Here is a 27,013-nt window from a genome sequence, read left to right as displayed (position 1 = left end):
CTCTCCTCCCTTCTCCTTCAATAATTTCCCTTTCTCCTGGATCTGTGGGCATTCCTGGCCCGGCGCGGTACTGTACGGACAAACGGAGTTTTAATGGGCGCCGCCATGACAGCCAGAGAAGAGCAGTGGGCGCGGCCATGCCATGCAAGGCGGCGCAGGCGCAGCGGGAGCCTCCCTAGCGAATGAATGGAAGGGGGCGGGGCGCGCGCGCCTGAGAGCGTTCAAAAGGGAGAAGGGGAAAAACTAAGTGGGCGGAGTTACGCTCTAGGGCTGCTCCGGCCACGGCCACAGCGGATGCCGAGGTTGGTAACACTTTTGGGGCTTCACTGGGGAGGGGTGCTGTGGGAGGAGGAGGAGGAGGGAGCTGGGAGGAGGAAGAGGAAGAGGTGTCGAGGGGCAGACCGGGGTGCGGGGAAAGAAGGGCCGCTCATGGCATCCCCCCAAGTCAGGCGCGACCTGGCAGCGAAGCTTCCACACGCGCTGTTCTGTACTCGCACCCACCCTCCGGCACCCCATGGTTCGGTCCAGTCCCTCCAAAGGAAAGCCGGCGTGCTGGCCGCTTCCATTGTGGGCGACGGGGGGGGGCAAGGGGAGAAAGCAGCCCGGGAGAGGATGACCACCCCCGTAGCCCTGCATAGAGCGCTTGGTGGAATAGAGGGTGGTGTGGCTGCTATGCAGGTTCCGGGGTTCCTCCGGCGGTGGCAGACTATGCAGAGTCCCGGGGTCGGCGTGGAGAGGCCTCGGGCCCGGGTTCTCGCCGGAGGGGCGGGGCCAGCCGAAGGGGAGGGAGCGGAGCGTGTGCTTGTTTGCGTGTGGCCTTTGGTAAAGCGCACGCAGGGCCGCCTTATGCCTGAATTCAGGGCGCGGGGTCCACGGGCTGTTATGAGGTGTCCAGGCTGCCGGGCTCTCAGTGGGTCAAGCCGAGGGCGGGAAGGGTTGGGGAAGCCAACCCTCCCCCCTCCCCCTCGTTACTGTTGGTTGGGAGAAGCAAGTTAAAAAAAAACCCCACAAACACGTTTAATTTAAATCTTACGAAAAATAAAATGTGTTTGTGTTTTTTTAAAAAAACTTGCTTTTTAAGACAAAAGTTTAAGACCCGTAAAGCACATTAAAGTCACTTCAGCCATTTCTAAGCACCTGAGTGGGGTTGCCGAAACGGGAACGTTTTTAACAGCAGGCGCCGAAAATAGCACAGCGGAAGCGACCGCTGAGTATCAAGGGGCAGGGCGTTCCGAAGTTGTGGGAAATAATTGTGCGCTATAAAGAATTGTGTCCTTTATAGGTGTGTCCTTCACAAGCGCACTTGCAACGGTGCCGATTCCGCCAATGGAGTTGAGGCTACACCTGCATCAGATTCCCTTAAAGCTGTTGCTGCGCCCCCTCCTTTTTTTTAATGGGGTAGAACTTGTATTTGTGTATTTATTTTTTTTAATTCAGAGATTTATTTACTTTAATTCAAAGGTTGTTGTTGTTTTCATAGCATAAACGCAGAGTGATAAAAACCATTTCCATTTCCACCACTAAAATATTTCACCTCCTGGGGTAAAGTCAAACTACTTCGTAGGCAGCACAGAAGCCACTTCCCTGGGGTCATTTTGTAGGGAGTTCCTGGGCTGCCCTCACTGAGCAGACCAATATGTTTGGCACCATCTTATATTCAGGAGTTGCAGGAAGGAGGCATACAAGGCATCATCCAACTCTTTGGGGGGCTCCACTCTGGACCAGCCCCATCTGCCCCTCATTTCCCTCTACACTACAGCAGGTGCAGCAACCATCTTCTTAACCATTGGATCCACTATTGTTCTCATCTGCTCAATCCATGGGAGCCTTTGTATGCAGGGGAAGGATTTGAAACTTACTAATTACTTCCACCTGGCTTAGCTGGCCAGTCACAGCCATTCCTGGGGTGTGGCTGCTGTTGCATGCTGAGAGCTTCTAGGAGCCACAGGTGAGAGCTGAGTGCAGCCCATACACACTCCAGTTAAGTGTTATTAACACTACTAATATTTATTAGTTGCTTTACTCATAGAAATAACCAAGAGCAACTTCTAACCGCAACAGGAATACTAACAAACACAGCAGGGCCACTTAATAGAAACAATTGATTGCTCTAATTTTTCATAATCACATAAAATAGATTGATTCTGTTTGCATCCAAATCAGTCAGATTTTATATATGTGTCAAAATATTAAGGTTAAAAAAAGGCTTTGAGGGTGTGTTTTTTAAAGCGGTGTATAAATTTTATGAAACAAGCAAACAAAATAAACAAATCCTGTTCTCACAGTGGCCAACCAGATTCCTGTGAGAAGCCTGCAAGCTGGACCAGAGTGCTGCAGCCACTCTTCCCTGCACTATTTCCCAGTAACTGGTATTAAAAGCACACTGCAGGTAGTAAGTATTGCATACATATTCTTGTTTCATGCTCAGGTTCAAGTAACTTGCCCAAGATCGTCTGTTTCAGTTCCAGGCCTGGCTTACTAGGAGCGTTGGACCCACGATTTTCATTTTTAAGATCCAGTGCCTCTGCCTTGGATACATTTAATTTGATAAATAGCAGGAGAAGGACATGCCAAACTGACCACTAGAGAAGGGTGTTTCGCTGCCAATTTTAGATGGGGCTGCTGTTCCTTTGACTTTCTCATTGTGCCCTTTTTGGGAATACTGTATTTTTCGCTCCATTGGACGCACCGGACCCTAGTACGCACCGGACCATAGGAGGGGGAGAACAGGGAAAAAATTTTTTTTCTTGTTTCCCCCCTCTAAAACAAGGTGCGTTCAAGGTACATTCACCAGAGCTTGTGAGGTTGGCGGTGGGGGGAATCGCTGCTTTCCCCCACCACCAGCCTCAAAGATCCCTGAAGCCTTTGGAGCACAGCGCCCCGCTGCCCTGCAGAGGCTTTGCACACAGCCGTCCCCAAGCTAGAGCAGCGAGACGGAGCCCTCCGTCTCGCTGTTCTGGCTTGGGAACAGCCTTGCTAGCTTCTGCAGTATAGCGGGGTGAAGACACCCCACTGCCCTGGAGAGGCTGTGTGTGCAGCGGTCCCCAAGCTAGAGCAGCGAGATGGAACCCTCTGTCTCGCTGTTCTGGCTTGGGAACAGCCTTGCTAGCTTCCGCAGGGCAGCGGGGTGAAGGCACCCCGCTGCCCTGGAAAGGCTGTGCGCGCAGCCATCCCCAAGCTAGAACAGCGAGACGGAGCGCTCTGCAGTGCTCCGCCTTCCTGTTCTGGGTTTGTGCTTAGCGGCGCAGCCTGCATTCGCTTTATAGGACGCATACACATTTCCCCTTAATTTTTGGAGGGGAAAATGTGCATCCTATAGAACGAAAAATACGGTAATTCACACAGCAGCACAGCACGCAGATCAGGTTTTGCCAGGCTTTGGCTTTGTAGATTTAAAGCATGCGTCTTCTCCCCAAGAATATTGGGAATGGTGGTTGGTTAAGAAAGCTGCAGCTGTAGCTCCCAGCATGGGTTTTTTTTGGGGGTGGGGGTGGGGAAGCCATGTGCTTTAGATGTACCTTATGTATGCAGCTTAAGGAAGAACATGTTAAAAGTTGCTTGGCTCCTGAGCAGGAGTGGAGGAAAGTGGCTGAAAAGGAACCTATCTCAAGGTGAAAGACAATGCATCTTTTTACTAGTGGTCTTTACAGGGTTTTCAGCCACGAGGAGGTTTTGTGTGTGTGTTCTAAACATACTGGTACCCATTTATAGAACACTCAGAAACCCTCAAGAAGATGCTACATCTGGGTGCCAAATCTTTCGAGAAAACTGTGCTTGCCAACTTCCTTGAGCGCGCCGTCTCAGTAGCTGTCATAGTCATAATTCTGAGCATCTCTGGAGATTAAAAAGCGCAGCTTCTAAATGTAGCACCAGGAGCAGGAAGTTTAACATGCACAAAAGATTCCTTTCCCTCTGCCTTCCCCTTGAACTGGAGGCTAGGGTTGTAGTACAGTCATACCTCATGTTACGGACGCTTCAGGTTACGTGTTTTCGGGTTGTGGAGTGCAGGAAACCCGGAAGTACCGGAATGGGTTACTTCTGGGTTTTGCCGCATGCGCAGAAGCGCTAAATCGTGCTTTATGCATGCGCAGAAGTGCCAAATCGCACCTGCGCTGACGCAGCGCTTCAGGATGCGAATGCTGCTGGTTGCGGACGTGCCTCTGTCACAGATTACGTCCACAACCCGAGGTTCCACTGTACTTGATACTTTGCAATATAGAGCATGTCCGCTGAAGTTTGTGCAACTGTTTCAGTGATAAAAGTGGGAACGTACAGATAATTAGTGGCGGATTTAAAGGTATGTGCAATATGCACAGAATTGGGGCGCCCAGTTGTTTAGGGCTCCCTATGTTATTAGTACAGTGGTGCCTTGCAAGACGAAAAGAATCCGTTCCGCGAGTCTCTTCATCTAGCGGTTTTTTCGTCTTGCGAAGCAACCCTATTAGCAGATTAGCGCTATTAGCGGTTTAGCGGCTATTAGCGGCTATTAAAGGCTTAAGGGATTAGCGGATTAGCTGCTAAAAGGCTATTAGCAGCTTAGTGCCTTAGAAAAAGGGGGTGGGGAGCGAAAAGAAATCGCAAGAATCGCAAGACATTTTCGTCTTGCGAAGCAAGCCCATAGAGAAATTCGTCCTGCGAAGCGCATTGAAAAACTGAAAACCCTTTCGTCTAGCGGGTTTTCCGTCTTGCGAGGCATTCGTCTTGCGGGGCACCACTGTATACATAGTTAACAGAGAGGATACCTTTGAAACAAGATGGCAGACAACTGCTGATACTTTTTAGTATTTTAGTGTGTTGTGGTGTTTTCACTTTTCATTTATCCTGCTCCCCAAATAAGCCAGTGGGGTCCTGCTCTGTTAGGGCAGGGGTTGCCAGTAGATTAATCAGCTAAATCAGAGGTTTTCAGTCTTTTTGAGTCCACGGCTCCCTTGACCAACTACATTCTTTCTGCAGCTCCTCTGTGGGGAAACATGTTCCAAAATTCAGAAGCCCAGTTATTTCAACCCTTGCCTGCAGAGCTGGTAGCTTCTCACCCTTTTTCAAACACCCTCCTTTGTGAAGTGTTCCCTCAGCCTCTTCTCCTTGGGAGTCACCATGACCACCCCTGGCCCCTGAGCCTCTACCCCTCCACCCCAAAGAGAGGTGACTCCTCATGCCTCCTCACAGAGGCCTGGGAAGAGAATGCGCCCAGCGTTAGTGGCCAAACGGAGACTGACAGAAGGTGAATGTGAGGCCACCATCTTACTCACCTTGAGAGGTGGCAGTGGTAGCTGCAGGCACCGCTGGGCCTGCGTGGCGGAAAAGCTCCCTTTTGGTGCCACGCACTCGGCTCCCAGGCAGGCCTTGTAAACAGCAAGCATAAGAAAGGCTAGCACAGTGCTTGCCTGCCTGGCCTCCCAGTTGTCTGTCCATTCCCAACAGCAAGGGCTGGTAGACTGGCTGGCTAGGCTCCCTCACCCACTTGCTTGCTTAAATCTAAGGCCGCTTCAGCTCCTGGCAACCAGCACCCCCTGGCCAGCCCCACAGGCACCACTCGCCTGTGGAGCATGTAGCCAGGGCTTCAAGAAACAGCCGTGCAATCCTTTGGGAGGCAGAGACACAAGACGGCATCAGGAAAGAGGGACAGAGGCCATTGTTGCCCGCGGCACCCCTGACCATCATTCAAGGCACTGCAGGATGCCATGGCACACTGGTTGAAAATCCCTGAGCTAGATAGTCTGATAGTCTACATTTGAGAGGGGCAACTTCTAAAGAAATAAACAGCCTGCTTACTTTGTTCCCTGTCCTCTCCATTCCATTGTTCTTTCATTTTTGGATAGGGCGGGGCTTGCTCAGGTTCGTGTGGCAGCAGGCCTTTGGTTTTGATGATGCGTATTTGTGTCATAGTTGGCCTCATTGTAGAAAAGACATTCAGTCCTCTGGGAGATGCTGGAAAATTTGGTATTACCTACTCTGACTGGCAGTGGCTCTCTAGAGTTCAAGGTAGAGGTCTTCCCTGTTCTTTCACCTTATCCTTTAAGCTGGAAATCCCAGGAATTGAACCTCTCGTCTTCTGAATGCAAAAAAAGTGCTTTACCAATGAGCTTTGCTCCCATTCCTCACAACTAGTTAGTCAGGTATAGGTTTTAACTCTTCAGAGATAACTGAGCTCATTGTGGCATATATTTTTTTTCTTTTTTAATTTTGTTAATTTTATTCCATATTACATCACAATGCAAATATACCATTGTGGCATAAAAGCTTCTTACACATTGAAAGTGTAATAAGATTCTGTTGAATGAGGTCAGATTCATCTAGTCCTACATCCTGTTTTCACAGAGGCTAACTGGATATACCTGTGGAAAGCCTGAAATCAGGACCTGAGTGCAACAGCCATTTGTGGTACCCAGCAACTGGGATTTAGAGACAAACTGCCTCTGGAGGTAGAATGTGGCTAATTGCCATTGATAGCATCATCAACCATGAATTTGTATAATCAACATTTAAAGCCATTTAAATAGGTCACCATTGCTACCTAGTGAAAGAGTGAATTCTATATCTTAACTATGCCCTGTGTGAAGAAATATTTCCTTAGCTGGGGAATGGTTCACATGGAGTTCAGTGCTTGGGGAAGGGGTCAGCCTAGCTGATCAGATAAGAGCTGAGTTTGTCTAAGGCCAAAAGCCTGAGCATGCAATGCTGAACCAATTCCTTTTATTTTCCCTTTCAGTTATGTCAGGTGGAGTGGCACATCTCCACGCCAATGAATGACAACTTATGTTAATGATGGAGCGGGGGACGGGGGACAAGACAGAAAGTGGATTGAAATATAAAAGCAGCAGAAAAAGACCTGTCTTTTTCTGTGGATGTGAATAGCCAGCATGCAGCTTAAAGGGATGAAATTTGGAGTGGTGTGGCTAGACTAGGATTATAGTCAGGTAAGTGGCTTATTCTATGCTTTGCAGACGAATGCAGGAGAGGACAAAAACACAGGAATGCATTCCTTGCTTGTCCATACAGGAAAGGAGAGGGGTTTAGAGGGTCAATTGTTTTGAGTGATTGGCATGAAATCCCAGGGCTCACCAAGTGGATGCAACTTAAATGAGGAGATCTCCATCAGATTTGGAGGAGGCCAGGAGAACATGACTGCTGAGCTCCTGACTCATTTTGGAATTGTTCTTTTTGGAGATGGATTGCATTTGCCTCTAGTCCAGATACTGCAGGCTGTATTTTAACTGGCATTTGCAAATCAAGGCTCAATGCAGATTCTTTTCTCCAGTTGTAGTTCTCAGATCTTTTGCTGTGATCTCTTGCTGAACCACCAGAGGAACAATGTACCTCTTTTTTTTTAGCTTGGGGTGTGGAAGCTGTGACCCTCCAGCTCCCATCATGCTAGTCAGCATGGCCATTGGCCATAGTTGACTGGACTCATAGGTACAATAAATGTTGCTGCCTGAGGCAAAGGAGCAAATGGTCCCCCACAGTCAAGGTGCACAGTGTGATTATGAGTTTTAACCATCAATTCTCTGGGAACGATAGCTCTGTGAGGGGAATAGTGGGTTTCCCAACAGCTCTCAGCATGCTTAACAAGCCACACCAGGATTCTGTGCAGGGAGCCATGGCTGTTAAAAGCTTTGTGACAGTGTGGATGTGGCCAATTGGATTTACTTCTGAGTTAAAACACAGGGTTGCCCTGAGCAATAATCAAGCTGGCTGGCTCTAAAAAACCCCCCAGTAATTTCGCTACCACTTACCTGAACTGTGGCTGATTGTGAGGGGGATTCCCACTTTCCCACATCCCCCTCCTTTTAACTTGACTGGTGATCTCTGATGGGGAAATACTTGAACTCCTTGCTTTTTATTCCTTCCCAGTCTTTTAACTTGAGCCTGGCCTGCTGTGAGATAATTTATTGCTTTCTCACATTTTGACTTCGTAAAGAATACCTGAGCCATTTCTCTTCTCTTGTCTGGGTTTAATGCTTTATGCACGAGGAAACAGCTTTGGACACCCCACTGGATGACCTGCTGCTTCCCTTGAAAATGGGACCTGATTCAAAAACGGACCTCATCATCCCAAGACCAGACTTTGGTCACATTCACAGCATACATTTGGAGCACTGTTAATATCACTTTTATGGCTTTCCCTAAAGAATCATGGGAACTGCAGTTTAAGGGTTCTGAGAGGTATTAGAAGACAATCTGCAGAGCTACAGTTCCCAGCAGTCTTAACGAGCTACAGTTCCTGGGGTTCTTTGTGGGAAGCCATCCTGGTAAAGACTGTTTTGGGTGTGGGTTAAGAGACAGTGTAGCGGCAGGGTGACCAAACATACAGTGGTACCTCGCAAGACGAATGCCTCGGAAGACGAAAAACTCGCAAGACGAAAGAGTTTTTCGTTTTCTGAGTTGCTTCGCAAGATGGATTTCCCTATGGGCTTGCTTCGCAAGACGAAACGTCTTGCACCTTTTTTTTAAAACCGCCAATGCATTCCTATGGGAAACCGTCAATACACAGCGGTGCTTCGCAAGACGAAAAAATTCACAAGACGAAAAAACTCGCAGAACGAATTAATTTCGTCTTGCAAGGCACCACTGTACTTTACTTCTCCCTCTACCTCTCTCTGCTTCGCCTACAAAAGTGGCAGCCTTCACATGCACACAAAAGTTGATAAAAGGGGTCAGTGATACGTGAGGGTGTAAAACCTCTAAAGGTTGCCTACATTGAGCCCTAAAGATGTTGTAGTGGCATGTCCACAACGTGCATTTGAAACAAATATAACCCCTGGTAAGAGCTGCTTGACAGTGGTATACACTACCTTGGAAGGTGGTAGATTCTCCTTCATTGGAGGTTTTTAAGCAGATGTTGGGTGGCCATCTGCCAGGGACTGTAAGCCTGGCCATCACATGGGTGGAATTGGTCCCTCCCCAGTATCCATTTCTGTGGTTGTATAACAGACCTAACTTCTCCTACACTCTTAAACCACTGTGTGTGTCTCCATCGCCTTTCTTTGTTATCCCTTCAAATTTGTTATTTGGAAAGGGAAAAGGTGCTAAGCTGTTTCTGTTCTCACATTTCCCTTTGAAAACCACAAAGGTGAGTTCAGTGGTTGAAGGTTGCAGTTCTGTGCACAGCTGCCTGAGTAAGTAAGCCTCGCAGAAACACAGTGGGATTTCTTCCTGAGTGAACATGCACGGGTTTGCGTTGCACAGGAAATGTTTATTAAGTTGGATAGTGCTGGTGTTTAATGTATCACTGGGATGTGGGTCTGAAATTCCCAATGCAAAATCATGTGGGTCATAGTGATTGGGAATTAATGGTGACAATTTAAAAATATCTGTAGTCATTGCCATTTCATTCGTCCTCCTAAACCTGTCAAGACTATTACTGTTATTGTTGTAATTTATTCAGTATATTTCTTAAGAACACTTTATGCAAAGATACTTGGGCGAACAAAAGTTTTCTTCTTTTACCCGTCTGCTTTCCTTGCAAAGTATTGCAGTTACGAAGTGGCAACTATTAGTGCTGCTAATCTTTATTAAACAAACAAACAAACAAACAAACAAACACCTACTAGCCCTACTTTTAAGGTGGTTGGGGGAGAATTTGCTTGTATTGGCATTATAAGATGAAGGTGGGTTTTAATGTTCCAATTCATTTCCTCTGTGTCTAGGCCTGCAAGTGGTGATGGCCATTGTCACGCAATCACGTTTTATCGACTGCTCATTTAGGCCAGTGTCTTTGAAAAAGGAAATCCATAGGAACCAATTTCCAACTTTCAAGGAGGGAAGCTTGTTCCTAGATGGGGATTAATGGGCCAGCTCATCTTCTTATTGATGTCCTGACTTCTGACAGGTTACAATCAGGGGTGGAGCCGGATCTCTTGGGGCCCTTGGCATGACATTTCTGATGAGTGCTGAAATCTCTCCCCATTTCCCATCTATCTAGGCTATAGAGCAGAAATTTCCAAACTCTGTGTCATTACACGTTTACTGTGTCAGCTGCAGTGTGTCATGCAAGCTCTTCCTGGGGCTTAAAAGGGGTTAGTTTAACCTCCAGTTTGCTAGTAAAGCTGAATTACTGTGTCACAAGGTGATGCATGTCTAAAACGTGTATCACCAGCATGAAAAGTTTGGAAAGCTCTGCTACAGAGCTATGAAATCAATAAATTTCATAGATTTATTGGCCAGGGCGTTACATTTGAGGTAATGTAAAATGGTGAATGCACACTATAAATGGGAACTAAGCTTGGCTCTTGTTCAGAAGTGACACTGCTGGACTGCAGCACAAGAGTTGATAGGATTTCTGCAAGTGAAGTTTTTAGTATTGTGATGGAAAGCTTGGAGGACCCACCTGTCAGGAAACCAAATCAGAACTTTATTGTGTCTCTCAACAAAAACAGGAAATTCAAATACTGACTATACCCAGATCTGATGAAGTCTAGTGTTGTATAGTGATTAACTCTGTTTTTTTCAGCGTAACTCACCTTAACTCAGTTCCGGCACCTCTCACATGGGCACCATTGCCATTATAAGAGAACAAGGGAGGTGTTCATGGTGAGTTCTGGCACCTCATTTTCTAGAAAAGTAGCACTGCCTATTATGTTACTATCCACACAAATTGGAATAAGGTAAAATATTGTGGGTTATATGCAATGTTAGCGCACCTCAGTATAGGCCCGTTGAAATTAAGGAAGCTATTGAATCCAACATATAAATGTCTTCCAGACTTCATCACCTTTCCCCCCAAAGCACTGATGAGTCAGGTTTTTAGAGATCTTTAATTTAATATATATGGGTCTCTTTAAAAGATAATCAGTTCTGCAGTTACCTTTTAAAGAGCAAAAAGAAACCAATATAGATCAGAATAAAAGAACAGAGAAGGAAAAATCCCATTGGCCCAGGGACTGGGAGGCGAAAAACCCCCAGTTCCTTTTCCCAGAGTTTGCAGTGTCTCTTACTGGGCTCATAACGAGGTCCAGAAATAGGTGTCAAAGGGAGCAGTGTGGTGTAGTGGTTAAGAGCGGTAGACTCATAATTTGGTGAACTGGGTTTGATTCCCCGCTCCTCCACATGCAACTGTTGGGTGACCTTGGGCCAGTCACACTTCTCTGAAGTCTCTCAGCCCCACTCACCTCACAGAGTGTTTGTTGTGGGGAGGAAGGGAAAGGAGAATGTTAGCCGCTTTGAGACTCCTTAGGGTAGTGATAAAGCAGGATATCAAATCCAAACTCATCATCATCATCATCAGCCCATCAAGGGCAGGGAGAAACCTTTGGAATGACCCAGGAAATGGGTCTAAGTTTTTCTATCATACAATAAAATTATATCCAACTGAAGTGCTCAAAAGATTTGTAGAAGGCCTATAGCTCAGTGGCAGAGTGTTTGCTTTGCATGCAGAAGGTTCTAGGTTCAATTCCCGGTACCTCCAGGAATTCTCCCTCCCTGTAGAGCTTGATTGGTGTGACTTCAGTTTCAGATAGCTTCCTATGTTCATCAGTTTTTAAAAAATCCCCCAAAACAACAAAAACCTCACCTTTCTGTGTCTAGTGAAAACGTCAAGGGCAGACAAAATAATCACCAGTCTCCTAGAGAGAGAGAAAATACAGAATTATATCGAAAGACATACAGCTTTCATGAGACGGAAAGCACATCTGAGACTGAAGATTGTTTTTTCAGTCCTTGGGAAGTAAATAGCACATGGTGCTAAGGAACATCAAGGTGAACTTTGGAATTGTTTATGGGCTGATACGTGTTGTGTGAACTCTATTCTTGAAATGGCATCTCTTAATGTCCACTGCTGCCGTTCTCATTTCATGAAATGGATGCAATGCCCGAAAGGAGAGAGAAAGAGAAAGAAATCTTGCGGGAGCATGCTCACTGGAAGACTAATCCTTCAGAGGGAGTTGGCAAGTTAAGCCACTGTGTTTCTTTGCAGTTGGCTGCAGTAAACAACTGTTCAAAAGATATGGGGGTGGGGGTGGAAATGGATGGAGGGACAGATTGACATACACTGTGCATATCTCCCTGCATTTGCTTTTGATATGGAGAGCTTCAGAAATGCTTTTTTATTTAAATGAGAAAGCCATTAAAACATGGGTAGGCAAACTAAGGTCCAGGGGCTGGATCCGGCCCAATCGCCCAGTGGCGTAGCGTGGGTTGTCAGCACCCGGGGCAAGGCAAGTAATTTACACCCCCTAACCCGTGGATTTGCGCCCCTAACCCATGGATTTGCGCCCCCTAACCCTAACCCCCAGATGTTGCGCCCGGTGCGGCCGGCCCCCCCTGCACCCCCCACGCTACGCCACTGCAATCGCCTTCTCAATCCGGCCTCTGGGTGATCCAGGAATCAGTGTGTTTTTACATGAGTAGAATGTGCCCTTTTATTTAAAATGCATCTCTGGGTTATTTGTGGGGCATGGTAAGTCTTTCATTCCTCCCCTCACCCCCCAAAAATATAGTCTGACCCCCCACAAGGTCGGAGGGATAGTGGACCGGCCCCCTGCTGAAAAAGTTTGCTGACCCCTGCATTAAAAGATCAGTGCAGTATTCTCTTAGGTGACCTTCACGTTGTATTTGTCTCTGTTTCTAGGCCAATCTAATCCTATTTTATCGGACGGCCATGCTAACACCCTGGAAGTAGCAGGCAATTCAGTGTCAGACCACAGCTGCAGTCTTAATTATTTCAACAGTGCAAACCTAACCGTGTCTACTTAGAAGGAAGTCCTTTTGACTTAAATGGGGCTTGGTCCCATTTATGTCGGTTTAGGATTTCAGGCTGTGGTAGGAAGGAAGCCCCATGGAATGCATGGGGACTTTTATCTGAATACATTTGCATAAGATTGTGCTGTGCAGGACATTTCTAGGTACCTTGGTTTTCAAACGTTTCCGTTGATGAACGTTTCGGTTTTCAAACTCCGTAAACCCAGAAGTAAATGCTTCAGTTTTCGAACATGCCTCAGCAGTGGAACATGCCACGTGGCTTCTGCTGAGTATGAGATCCTGAGTGCAATAGCTGTCAGCTATTGTGTTTTCGGTTTTCGAACGTTTCAGAACCCGAACAGTCTTCCGGAATGGATTACATTTGAAAACGGAGGTACCACTGTAATGCCTATCAGACAATGTTCTGCAGTGGTGGCGGCGCACCTGTAGCACTTGGTAAAGCTAAAGGTAAAGGGACCCCTGACCATTAGGTCCAGTCGTGACCGACTCTGGGGTTGTGGCACTCATCTCACTTTATTGGCCGAGGGAGCCGGCGTACAGCTTCCGGGTCATGTGGCCAGCATGACTAAGCCGCTTCTGGCGAACCAGAGCAGCGCACGAAACGCCGTTTACCTTCCCGCCGGAGCAGTACCTATTTATCTACTTTCACTTTGACGTGCTTTTGAACTGCTAGGTTGGCAGGAGCAGGGACCAAGCAACGGGAGCTCACCCCGTCGCAGGGATTCGAACCACCGATCTTCTGATCAGCAAGTCCTAGGCTCTGTGGTTTAACCCACAGCGCCACCAGCGTCCCTCCGTAGCACTTGTTACTTCCTTACAATTTTGTAAATAAATTCCTTACAATTAAAAATAAATATATTCCCTTCAGGCGTTGCTGACAAATATGTAAAGAGATAGACATGGCTGTTTGGAAAGGAATTCAGTTTTTACTTATGCTTAACAACCTATGGGAGTACGTCATTTCTCCTGTGTGAATACTTCACACGCCAAGGTTTATTTTCCTGGCCTGGTTGAATTCTGTCCTTAAACATGGATGATGCATCTTTCTTGCCAGGACAAGAGTGTATGGTAGAAACTAGCCTACCATACACATGTAACATTTAGCTTTCTTGCTTCATCCAGTTTAGCCTCTGGCACTGACTGCCACTGGCATTTTGCCCTTGGTAGGTTTCCTAGAAAGAAAAGCCGCCCTCCTGCTGAAAAAGGCCCCCCACCCCTGCTTCTAAGAAAAACAAACTATTTCAAGTTTAAGGTGAACTTTAAAAAATAAAATACATAGTTTGGTTCATTCTTGTTCTTGATAGGGATGGAGAAAACTATGAGGCAATCTACCGCTAATGAATCCTTCCGGGAGATGATGAAATTGGAGTGAGCTGATTGTCAACTGAAAGTGCTGCGAGGGATTTGTAGGGAACGGGCATTGAGGGTTATAGTTTTAGCATAAACTAGTGGCATCTGGTACCCACTGGGGCCTGTGGGGCTAAGCATGGTGCAGAGGGCAGTTATGGGGCTAGTGGGTAGGCAGAGCCAGAGATCACATTAGGCATGCGACACACTCGACAATACTGCAACTCTGATGATGGGGTGGGGAATCAAGCAACTGAAATGGTGGCGGTGGGTCTTTCCCTTCTATGAGGTCAGATCAGAAATAGGAAAGGGGGAAAAAAAAGTTTGAAGTTTGATTATGGAAGGGAACTTTATCAAATTTGGGGGAGTAAGTGCTTTTGCCTCTAGGACTGAATCATGAGACTGGTTTGATGCACAAATTTACAATAGCACACAAGGTAGTTATTTGCTGGAGAAACTGCAAAGCAAAAAAAAGAAAGCATAGGAAGCTGCTATGTTGGTCTGGCTAGTTTAGGATTATCTAAGTTGATAAGGGACGCGGGTGGTGCTGTGGGTTAAACCACCGTGCCGCTTGGACTTGCCGATCGGAAGGTCGGCGGTTTGAATCCCCGCGACGGGGTGAGCTCCTATTTCTTGGTCCCTGCTCCTGCCAACCTAGCAGCTCGAAAGCACGTCAAAGTGCAAGTAGATAAATAGGCGGGAAGGTAAATGGCATTTCCATTCGCTGCTCTGGTTCACCAGAAGCGGCTTAGTCATGCTGGTCACATGACCTGGAAAAATTGTCTGTGGAAGCGGACAAATGCCAGCTCCCTCGGCCTGTAAAGCAAGATGAGCACCGCAACCCCACAGTTGTTCGGGACTGGACTTAATAGTCAGGGGTCCCTTTACCTTTATCTTTAAGTTGATATAGCTGGATGTTGAGGGAAAAGAGCTTTTGGGATGGGGGGGGGGTAGATATAGGGAGAAAAGTATCTGATTTAAAACAGTGAGGAAGAAAGGCTGATTTAAATTGAAATAGTTCTATTTCATATATTTCGTAAACTAGTGTTGGAAATCTGACCACTCAAGCCATGTTAATTTGCAATGAAATAGAATATTATTTCATTCCCACGTTGTTGTTGTTTGTCTGAATGAACACAGGTTGCATAATTCCGTTTTTTAAAAAAAGCTATAGAGTGAATGTCTTAAAAATATTCTCCTACAGATGTTTCTCATGACCAGGTATCAGATCATTTGTGAAGTTAAATATGGGAATACAGGACCTGGGTTGTTCTTCTGTTCCTCCTCCTAGTTTTTCTCCTTTCTGCTTCACTTTGCCTTGGGCCCAGCCACACCTTTCCAAAAACAAAGTTGTGAACAAAACTGTAATGGCAATGAAATTAAATGCATGGGATTGGGGGGGGGGGACTTGGTTTGACAGTATTATATGTGAAAAGAATCTTGGGGTTGTACAATGTGATGCAGAAAAGGCTAATGTAATTTTTAGCTGCATTAATAAGAACCATAGTTTCTTAGGTCACAACAAGTAATAGATTATTGTTATTATTATTAGCATGGGGCTCCCCCCCCCGTTGTATTTTTCAAATTGCAGTACATTTTTGATAATACGTCACCTCAAGACATCAAGCAATTGAAATGAGTAATAGCAATGGTGATGATGATGAAATTCTGAAAAATGATGATGAAATCCGTAGCAATAACAGCTCCACTTTATCCTACAGTACATTAACCTCTCATTAGATACTGGGTCCAGTTCTGGGTGCTGCAGTTTGAGAAGGAAGTAGGCAGCTTGCACACCATACACAGTGGTACCTCGGGTTCCAGGTGCTTCAGGTTCCGGACTCCACTAACCCAGAAATAGTACCTTGGGTTAAGAACTTTGCTTCAGGATGAGAACAGAAATCATGCAGTGGCAGCGGGAGGCCCCATTAGCTAAAGTGGTACCTTAGTTTCAGGTTAAGAACGGACCTCCAGAACGAATTAAGTTCTTAACCCGAGGTACCACTGTATTTAAAGCATGTGACTTCCCCCCAAAATTCCGGGGAACTGAGTTTCCCTCTCACAGAACTATGATTTCCAGCATGCTTAGCAAACTACATTTCTCATGATTCCTTGGGGGAAGTCACATGCTTTAAATGTTTGGTGGCCTTATAGAAATTGGAATGGGTTCAGAAGAGGGAAAACAAGGATGGTATGGAAAACAAGTCCTATTAGGAAAGGTTGAAATAATTGGATACACTCAGAAAGTGCGTCATTCCAGTTCCGTGACATTTCCTTACCTGGTAATTTTTGTGTATTTTATGTGATCTTACACATGGCATAAAATCCACTTATGGAAAGCTGGTGGAATCTAGCTTAGCAATCATTTTCCTGTTAATTGATTCCAGGAAAAATCCATTTGTAACCCCATTAGCCTGGGAAATTGCAGGAGTTTTAGACTCCTGCAATTTCCCCATGGTTTTCAAAGGTCTTGACATGACAAAATTTGGAGCACTGTTTGAACATGCAGTTCTTTCCTGCTCTTTTTCTGGGTGAATCATAGGGGTACAGAAGTGTACATGCGCACAGTGGTGACATGTCCAGCAATGCCTGCTTGTTGTGTCACATCGTGCCTTCTGGTGGGAATGAAACGTGAAAGGTGGTGGTGGTATGTTGATCAGAAAGCCATAACCCAGAAAGAAAGAAAAAGAAAGAGCCATAACCCAGTAGCTAACACAGCATAAAATGGCTATCTAAAACTGGGATATTGTAACCAGGAAAAATAATGCAATAATCCCCTCATCTGCTTGCACCTTTATTCTCCAGAAAACAGAACTAGAGCTAATGTGTTAATGTTACAGGAGGGTAACATTCCCCCCCCCCCTTGAGTTTTAATAATGACAGGTAGGTATTGATAAAAGAAACGAAAGAAAAATTCAGGTTAGTTTCTAAAAAAATAAAGTTTAGTTGTCACAATTGTCAATGAAGAAATATAGGACGCAGCTCTGCAACTTTGTAAATAATATAACATTCTATCTCAATACTTTGCATCAACTCTTTTTTTCTCATCTTCCTTCAAATTTTTAACTAATAACTTAGTTTTGTTTAAATTAAATCCTGCCACTTCCCCAAATTCTTGAATCTTTTCTATAACTCTAGGGAGAGAGTTTTTTGGATCCTGCACCGTAATTACTAAATCATCAGCCTAAGCTTTCAATTTAAATTTATTTTTTCCAGTTTTTATCCCTGTGATCTTGTTATCTGCTCTTATATTTCTTGCAAGACCAGAATAAACAACAGCGGTGATAACTGACATCCTTGTCTAGTTGCTTTTTGTATCTTACGTTCATTCATTATCACCTGATTTACAATTAGCTTAGCACTTTGTTTGCTTGTATTCCTTAAAAAAAATTAAATCCACAATTAATTTCTTCAACCAATTTTTTCATAAAATCCCAAGAAACATTGTCGAAGGCTTTTTCAGCATCTATAAACATCATTGCTGCTTTTTTCCTTCATTTTTTACCTCCAGGTATTCTATTACATTCAGAATATTCTCTTTCATTTGTATACCTGGAAGGAATCCTGCCTGATCTTGATGTTTTTTTTCATTCTGGTAGCTAAAATGTTTGCAAATAATTTATAATCATTATTTAATAGAGGAATAGGCCTATAATTTTTTATTTGCAACAAATCTGAACCTTGTTTTTGGAATTACTGTAATATAAGCTTCTTTCCATGTTTCTGGGATTTCACCTGTTTTTAAAATCTCATTCACCACATCTTTCAATGGGTTTACCAATTGTTCACTTAATTTTTTATAATATTTTGCTGTTAGTCCATCTGGTCCTGGAGACTTGCCATTTTTTGTCCAATTAATTGCCTCTAGTACTTCTTGAGCTGTTATTTGAGTATTTAAAATCATCATTTTCCCCTCTTTTATTTTTGGCAGATTACTATTTTTTATATATTATTCTATTTTACAATCGCCCCCTTCCTTTGTTATACAATTTTGAGAAATACTTTACAAATGCTGATGTTATTTCCTTCATCTTATCTGTAATCTTTCCATTTATATTAATTTTATTTATGGATTTTTTTGATCACTTTTTTCAGTTGCCATGCTAGCAGTTTTCCTGATTTATTGGCATTTTCAAAAGATTTCTGTTTCATTCTTTTTATCTTCCAGCTAATTTTTTCATTAACTATCATAGAGTATTGGGTTTGTAATATTCTAATTGCCTGCTTGACTTGAGCTTGAGCTTTTTTTGACAATTGTATCTCCTTTTCCATAATTTCATCTAAGATCTCTTTTTTCTTTTTTTCTTTCAATTTCCTTTTGAATGAATTTTGTTGTACAGTAGTACCTTGGTTTAAGTACTTAATTCGTTCCGGAGGTCCGTTCTTAACCTGAAACTTTTCTTAACCTGAAGCACCACTTTAGCTAATGGGGCCTCCATCTGCTGCCGTGCCGCCGGAGCACGATTTCTGTTCTCATCCTGAAGCAAAGTTCTTAACCCGAGGTACTATTTCTAGGTTAGCGGAGTCTGTAACCTGAAGTATATGTAACCTGAAGTGTATGTAACCCAAGGTACCACTGTATATAAGTGTTTTTACTTTCTACTCTGCCAAAGTATCAATCTGTCAAATTCTGTCCAGCTGGCAATGTGTATCCTACCTTTATCCAAAGGACAACTTGACACAGTTGTAGCCAATATGTACCCAAGAGAAAGAGAGTCACTCAAAAGTCCAAAGTCAAACTGTTACAAAGTCTCCAAAGCTGCAAATACTATGTTCTGCTTCCATTCATAAAAAGTCCCCTTGCAGAGCCTGTCCGCAGAAATCGGAAGCTGACTTCCTTTTTGGCTTCTGTTTCACCAAATCAGTCAATTTAAACCTGGTTTCTTCTCTTATTCTTATTTGGTTTTTTACCTCTTAATTGGGAGATCCACTGCTTATGGTGGCGGTGTGTGGCTCCGGCTGTATAGTTCGCTGGAGCCGTGAGTGGACTCAAGCCTCTTCCTTTCCCCTGCGCAAAAACTGCAGCCGGGGGATCAGGGCTGGCAAGTTTGTACACTCTATCAGCCTGAACCGTGTTTAGACAGACGACACGGAGTGCGCCACCATTGGAGTGCGCCACCGGAAGGTCAATTTACCAAGTCTTGGAATTCCAGTCCATAGCACCTGTAGCACCCATATTGCTGAACTATATGTCACTTATCTTAAAGGAAGAATACAAGGAATATATATCCTTGTCAGTGGCTCAAAACTGGAATGTCGGTGGCTCAAAACTGGAAAGTTACATTAATCTTATTGGAAATAATGGCTTAATAAAGTTTGAGACTTGGTCATAATGGCAAAATAGCTGAGTATTGCAGCTGACTATAGAAATTAATTCTGGGAAAACTGGTTGCTCCATATACAATATTGTCAAGAAAACAATCACCGTATTTTTCGCTCTATAAGACGCACCAGACCACAAGACGCACCTAGTTTTTGGAGGGGGAAAACAAGAAAAAAAATATTCTGAATCTCAGAAGCCAGAACAGCAAGAGGGATCGCTGCGCAGCGAAAGCAGCAATCCCTCTTGCTGTTCTGGCTTCTGGGATAGCTGCACAGCCTGCATTCGCTCCATAAGACGCACACACATTTCCCCTTACTTTTTAGGAGGGAAAAAGTGAGTCTTATAGAGCAAAAAATACGGTACTTTCTGTAAAAGCAAATTCAAGTAGGGTTCTGTTTGTTTTGAATTTTGAAATTTTATTTTAAGCCATATTTTTTGCAGAATATTATGATCTGAAGTAATTTTATCTGGGCCGAGTTTTGTGGTGGTGGTTAATCATTGTCAAAAGTTCAGAAATTAATGGATCTAAGTTAGTCATGTGCATTATTTTCAGTGGGTCTACTCTGAGTAAGACTAGCATTGGCTGCAACCCACAGTTAACCACCTGCAGGTTAAACCCGCTTAAATTAGAGGCATGGCTTAATTGGGTATGATAATTTCACCCTATGGTGAAATTACCCTATGATAACAACCGGTTGAAGCAAGGCCTAAAAGCTAACTGGGCAGATTTCAGAATATGAGATGAAAATGAAATGTAGGTAGAGTGCAAATATTCATACTCTTGTTTTTAATTGTTTTCCTAAGTCACTTGGAGTTTATGGACCAAATTCAAGGTGCTCATGTTTGTGTTTAAAGCCTTAAACGATTTAGGCCCCAAATATCTGAAAGACTGTCTCCTACACTATAATACTAAGATTGGCAGAGGGGGCCCTCTTGGTAGTTCCACCACCCTCAGAGATGGCGGTGGGTGTGTGTTCCCCAGAAGAGGGCCTTCTCTGTGGTAGCCCCTAAATTGTGGAGCTCCCTTCCCACACAGGTTCATCTGGCACCTTCATTATACAGCTTCCAGTGAATTCTGAAGGGGCACCCCCTTAACACTGGTTTTTTACACTTGAGTTGTATGTTTTTGTTGTTGTCGTTGTTTAGTCGTGTCCGACTCTTCGTGACCCCATGGACCAGAGCACACCAGGCACTTCTGTCTTCCACTGTCTCCCGCAGTTTGGTCAGACTCATGTTTGTAGCTTCGAGAACACTGTCCAACCATCTCGTCCTCTGTCGTCCCCTTCTCCTTGTGCCCTCCATCTTTCCCAACATCAGGGTCTTTTCCAGGGAGTCTTCTCTTCTCATGAGGTGGCCAAAGTATTGGAGCCTCAGCTTCAGGATCTGTCCTTCCAGGACAGTATGTTTTTAGGACCCACCTTATCCTTGTGATGGTAAGTTGTTTTAAACTGGTTTTAGTTTTGTAACCCACACTAGGAAATTCACACCGGCTTATTTATTCTGAATGTTTGCAAGTCATGCCAGTAAAGGTTTGATGAGGACAATGACTAGGACATTGAAGGGTGGGTTAATAATAATAATAATAATAATAATAATAATAATAATGTAACAAGATGATGATTGTGCCCATCAATTTCTGTTAGATTGCGCTGAGTAAGGCACATGTGAAAAATAGTGATGTTCCCTGATTCACTCACGGTGAATCTCCTGAATAGCCAGTCTTGCCAAGATTATCACCCTGAGGAAGACAGGATAATAGGGTGCTTAAAACGCCTAAGGAGAAAGGGAAAGTGGCAAATAGGCTAGGCGATGCCTTGTCTTCAGTCATTACTTGTCTAATAAGGACCATTGGAGGCTTGTGGCCTTTTCTGCAGTCCCTTAACTCCTTTAGCTGCTCATTATCCAGTTGATGACAATCTTAAATTCTTACGTTATAGCTCTGAGGACTGTAATTATGAGTGGTGATGAGTCCTCTTTATGCCAAGAGGGCTTTAAAAAAAAATGTCTCGAAAACAGGAGCTGTAGTCATCTCCCTGGCAATTTTATCTCTTTCTTACACTCCCCACCCTTTTGCTTTATGTTCCAGGAGAAAAGGTCAGTCTAACTTGCTAGCATTCCCTAGCTCAGAGTGTTCCAACACAGAACCACCTTCTTACAGTACCTCTGGTCCTCTAACCTTGTTCAGTGCCGTTGATGTATATTTAGGGGGAAAATGTTGCAAGAGGTGAAACTTTTGAAAGCTTTGCTTCTCTTTTGTTCCAGGGACACATTATCTGTATGCTCCTTGATGATTTTTACATGTTCCTTGATGATTTTACGTTGAAAACTGCCCTGAAATCTATAGATGAAGGGTGCTACAAAATTTTAATACTAATGATTTTCATCAGAAATATGTAAAAACAGGGAGATGTCTGCAACGGAAAGACATTTATGTGAGGGAGGCATGCTTTTTGTTTGCCTGCTGAAGGAGCTAAACAAGGATGCTAATAAATGCACATGCAACACATAATTATTCTGAATAAATCCAGTCTTTGGCTAGCAGCCTGCAGGAAAGTGACCCCAAATTTACACTTAACAACTTTATTAAGGGATTATGATTCCTGCCATGATTCCTACGTCATGGAGAGTGGGCTTAGTTCACTGCTGGAGCTCATACTAAAGGCCTCGGGCTCAGTGCCTACCACCTTCGGGTATTACCAGGAAAAACTTCCGTCTGCAGCCCTGGAGCACCACTGCAAGGCAGCATGGGAAGTCCTGAGCATGAGAGACCTCATGGCCTGACTCAGTCTAAGGCAACCATTTAGATACAGTCTAAATGTCTAAATACAGTCTAAATATACTGTTTCCATTTAGATACAGTCCTTTATTCGCCACCGAGATGACTGAACTTCTATTTTTAAGTCAAGGACAACAGTTCAGTGGTAGAACATGTCTGTTGGAATGCAGGAGGACCTAGGCAGTGTTTCTCAAACTTGGGTCCCCAGCTGTTGGACCACAACTCCCATCATCCCTGACCACTGATCCTGCTAGCTAGGGATGATGGGAGTTATTGTCCAGAAACAGGTTTGAGAAACACTGACCTAGGGTCACTGCTTGGCATCTCCTAGGTAGGGCTGGGAAAGACTCCTGTCTGGAACCCCAGAGAAACACTCCTGATCACTGTAGACTAGTGCTTCTCAAGATCCACCAACCGTGCTCCGCTTGAAAATTGCTAATGGTATTGCTGGACCATGTAGTGATTTTTCTGCCTGTTGGAGCAATTGTAATACACTGTGCTAGATGCTATATGAATTTTAATTTGTAGTGCTTCATTTTATCACAATTTGCCTTCCATAGAATTCAAATTGTAATTCCACCCAGAACGAATTAAGTTCTTAACCCGAGGTACCACTGTACAATACAAGAAATGCAAGAAACAATAGAAATATAATTAAAACAGATATTAATATTTTAATGCAAACATACAGTGGATCCCAGGTGGTCTACAGATCATGGTTTGGGAACCTCTGGACTGAACAATACACAAGTAGATAAGCCAGTGGTCTGACTAGGTATAAGGTAGCTTCCAAAATGGAAAAGCTGTCTGTTACAGTACACAAGGAAACTCCTCGGTAGCCCCATAGTGTTATTACTATCAAATACTGTCCATTTCTATCTAGCTGCTAGCCTAATGCATGTGTGCTTTAAGCACATAAGAATACAGTGGTGCCTCGCAAGACGAAAAGAATCCGTTCCGCGAGTCTCTTCGTCTAGCGGTTTTTTCGTCTTGCGAAGCAAGCCCATTAGCGGATTAGCTCTATTGGCGGTTTAGCGGCTATTAGCGGCTATTAAAGGCTTAAGGGATTAACAGATTAGCTGCTAAAAGGCTATTAGCAGCTTAGTGCCTTAGAAAAAGGGGGTGGGGAGCGGGAAAAAAACCCCAGGAATCGCAAGACATTTTCGTCTTGCGAAGCAAGCCCATAGCAAATTCGTCCTGCGAAGCACCTCCAAAACGGAAAACCCTTTCGTCTAGCGGGTTTTCCGTCTTGTGAGGCATTCGTCTTGCGGGGCACCACTGTAGTCTGTTGAATCAAGCTAAAGATCTATGAAGTCCAGCATCCTGTTCTCGCAGTGGACATTCAGTTACTTGTGGGAAACCTGAAAGCAGGACTCAAGTGCAATAGCACCCTCCCCACTTACAATTCTCAGCAGCTGTCATTCATTACATCCTCTGACAGTGGAGTGAGGAAATCTTCACATTGGACTTTACTCTGGTTACCTTCATTGGAAGCAGTGTTAGAAACTGGGATATGAAACTAGGTGCCATGTGGTTCCTGGGACCTTGGGCTTGGCAGTGAGTTGCAAAAAGGACTCACTGGTGAATGCGTTGTCGTGGTGGTGGGGAGTCCCCCCCCCCAATGACTGCTGTGTCCTAAAATCCCCTCCATGAAAACAAAAATGTTCTGCATATTGAAAACTCATCTAAGCTGATTAATTTGTTTACTCCTATGATCCTCTCCTACACATAAAACAATGCCTTTCTTTTTCTGAAACCCATTTGCCCTTCGGATGTTGTTGCTTGCAAAATGCTGAACTTGGTTGAAAAGATGGAAGCTGCACATTGAAAACGTGCTCTTGCTGTAAGCGATGATTTATATTTCAACAGAATTAAGCCTCAGTAGGGTCAAAGAGGACCCACTGATCTTATAATCCTTCTACAGATGAAGAAGGGATGGGTGGAAGGGGTTGAGCCTGTTGTGAAAGTGATGTGCCTTCTCAAGTTGGAATTTGCACAAAGCAGTGACAGACTAAATAGGAATCCTTAAAACTACACAGTGCCAAATCTAGACATAAAAGAGGTAATGTTCTTGGGACCAGCCCAGCTGCTTGAGGTGAAGGACAAGATGGTGTCCCCAGTTCCATGTATAGAAGCCAGCTAGCCTAGGTCCCATCTGCGCCATATTTTTAAAGCCTGCCATTGTAAACAGTCATGACTTTCGCCAAAGTTTCATGCGAACTGTAGTTTGTTGATAGTGGTGTGAGTTGTTAATAAAGGTGAAGGGACCCCTGACAATTAAGTCCAGTCGCAGACGACTCTGGGGTTGTGGCGCTCATCTTGCTTTACTGGCTGAGGGAGACGACATTTTTTACGGGTCAGGTGGCCAGCATGACTAAGCCACTTCTGGCACAACAGAACACCGAAACCAGAGCAGCGCAACGAAATGCTGTTTACCTTCCCGCCAGAGCAGTACCTATTTATCTACTTGCACTTTGACATGCTTTTAAACTGCTAGGTTAGCGGGAGCAGGGACCGAGCAATGGGAGCTCACCCCATCGTGGGGTTTGACCTTCTGATTGGCAAGCCCAAGAGGCTCGGTGGTTTAGACCACAGCGCCTCCCGCGTCCCTGGTGTGAGTTGTTAGGAGACTCCTATTCCCCTTATGGAGCTATAGTTCCCTAGGAAGAGGGATTGATTCCTAAACTTGTTTGTTTACTTTTGGAAAAAGTGTAAGTCCAAGGGAACAGCATCTTGCAAAATAAATCCATGCTGGATGTTGGAAATAGCTTCCCCAGACAACATTTTTCTAGTCTACTTTGCACCAGGTGCTATCTGTAAAGTGACATAAGATCATAGCTTCGTTCAGAGATATGCTGTTGAAAAGTGGCAAACATCTGAAAGTGACCCCAAAACTTTAAGCAAGCAGAATTGCATGCTCTTGGGTTTTGTTTTGTTTTTAATACTGTTTCCCTCTCCCTCTTAAAGAATTACAAATCCATGTTGTCATAGAAACTACAGAGGTTGATTGAAACACCTGAATTTAGAAGCTTTTTTTGGGGGGGTTGGGGAACCATAAAGAAAGACCCACAGTCTTATGTCACAGAGAAAGCTGGCTTGATTTATATGACTGATGCTCTTCTTTTTACACAGGAAGAATATTTATTCGCATATTGTTGGGGAGTTGACTTTGTCCTCAAATGTCTGAGCTTTTCCGTTTTCATTTGAAGCTCCAGAAATAACCTTGATTTGGTTCAGAGGGAAAGAGCATGGTGGAATTCATTTGTTTTAGCCTTCCTCACTCAGGGAGGAATGCATATTGTATAATTAACTTGAATGGGTTTTGTTTCTTGACAAGCTTTGTCTTTGTGTGTAATTATAAGTGTGCATCGCGATTTGGTCGTCTACTTCTTTTTAAGTTGCGTTTTAGGGTCTGTGGGGGGTATGAGAACCAAATACTCTATAAAACTACCCCTCCCAACTCTTTGCAAGGAATACTGTCTCTCCTGTTCCTTCAATTTCCTTCCTCCTTTTTTTCCTCTCTGACTGGTAATGCAATCATTGGGCCTCTGGGGGCATTGTGAGATTGCACTACAGAGCATGCTCCTGAGCACCTACTGTGGCTTTGGTTGGAACGCGTGGAGGGAGTAGATTAGGCCTCTGAAACGCCTTGACAAGAATCCCAAAAGGCCTGCACAGACAGACTTGAGGTATGAGCACTTCCAAGTTATATTTTAAAGGGCTGGTTTCTCTCTCTCTCTCTCTCCCCCACCCTTGTCCTTGGGAGGGTATTTCGGAAGGAAATGCCTCTGTACTGAAATAACTCTAGCAGCAAAGCAGTGCCTTTCTGTTATCAGATCCTTTTATCTACTCTGCTGGAAGGGGGCTCCTTGTAGCCTGGAACCTTTTCCATTTGCACTGAATGGCAGAGCTGGCTCTGAATTATGAGGCATGCTTCTGTTTTACTTGAAGGCAAGCTGCTCTTGCAAACGTTTATGGAGTCATGCCTCAAAGCAGGCAAAGCCATGCTCAAAGCAGCAAGTTGGTTGCTGGTGCTGGTGCTGCTGTTCTGTCTGCCCAGCTTTTCTCATTCTTTGCTATAACCTTTTCCTTGTCCATTGCAAATTACATTGTTCTCAACCTTTTGTGTAAGGGGCAGCAAGAATGTATTTTGAGAGCTCCAAAGAGTAAATAGCACAAGGTAACTAAAACCAACCAGCCAGACAAACAAACTAGGGCTCTAGGGGATTTTGTGGCTACTTTGTTAGGCATGTTGCTTTTTAATGCAGGATTTTGACATAATTGCTTTAACTGGACCTTATCCCTTCAAAATGGCTTCTGTGTATTAATTTTAAAAGTATAAATGGTCTTCTGTTTTACTCAAACAATAATTCCAAATATGCCCAGTATTGGAGATGGAGCAGCAAGCTCTTATGGTGCCAAACATTTTTATTTGAAGTTGACTTATTATCCTGGATGAGGTTTGCAAGGCTACTTTCTTTTGTATGGTAAATAGTTTTCCTCGCATAAAGGTAAATAAAAGGTAAATTGTGTGTACAATGACTTTTAATGGGCCCCTCTTGGCTTTGATTTCCTGATTGTATTGATAGAAGTGTGGTACACTTGAAGTTAGAATCTGTTATGTTTAGAAAACAATTCTAAATGTACCTGGCTTTGAAGTCAAAGAGGACCTAGTTTAGAGCTGAGCAATGTTGCCACCAAGTCATCTGTGCCTTTTATAGTGTTCACAGTTGATTGTATTTCAGTCACACTTAAAATTGATGCTATTTTAGGCTGACAGGCCCAGGTGAAACTAACACTTTAAAAAACCCACGTGCTCCTCTGGATCATCTGGGGGTAATGGTTTTCTGCAGGGTTTCTGTGCAACACTA

The 27,013-nt window shown here is 44.2% G+C and overlaps 1 protein-coding gene across 12 annotated transcripts in view; it reads left to right on the top strand.

Annotated features, from left to right (window-relative positions):
• Positions 1-205: 205 nt before the first annotated feature.
• The window catches only part of EHMT1 (euchromatic histone lysine methyltransferase 1), a 139,541-nt gene continuing 112,733 nt past the window's right edge, over positions 206-27,013 (top strand). For 4 of the 12 annotated variants that reach the window (XM_083422863.1, XM_083422875.1, XM_083422865.1 and 1 more), the window contains exons 1-2: positions 235-302; positions 2,286-2,392. The gene's annotated coding sequence lies outside the window, so the exon portion shown is untranslated. Of the gene's footprint in view, positions 303-2,285; positions 2,393-25,697; positions 25,832-27,013 lie in introns of those variants that run through there. The other 8 variants (XM_083422862.1, XM_083422872.1, XM_083422861.1 and 5 more) reach the window with 6 other exon arrangements.

This window comes from Podarcis tiliguerta, assembly GCF_965153285.1.
Source record: "Podarcis tiliguerta genome assembly, chromosome: Z".
NCBI lineage: Eukaryota > Metazoa > Chordata > Lepidosauria > Squamata > Lacertidae > Podarcis > Podarcis tiliguerta.
Note: the sequence above shows the minus strand (reverse complement) of the source record. Positions and strands in the feature narration are given on the sequence as shown.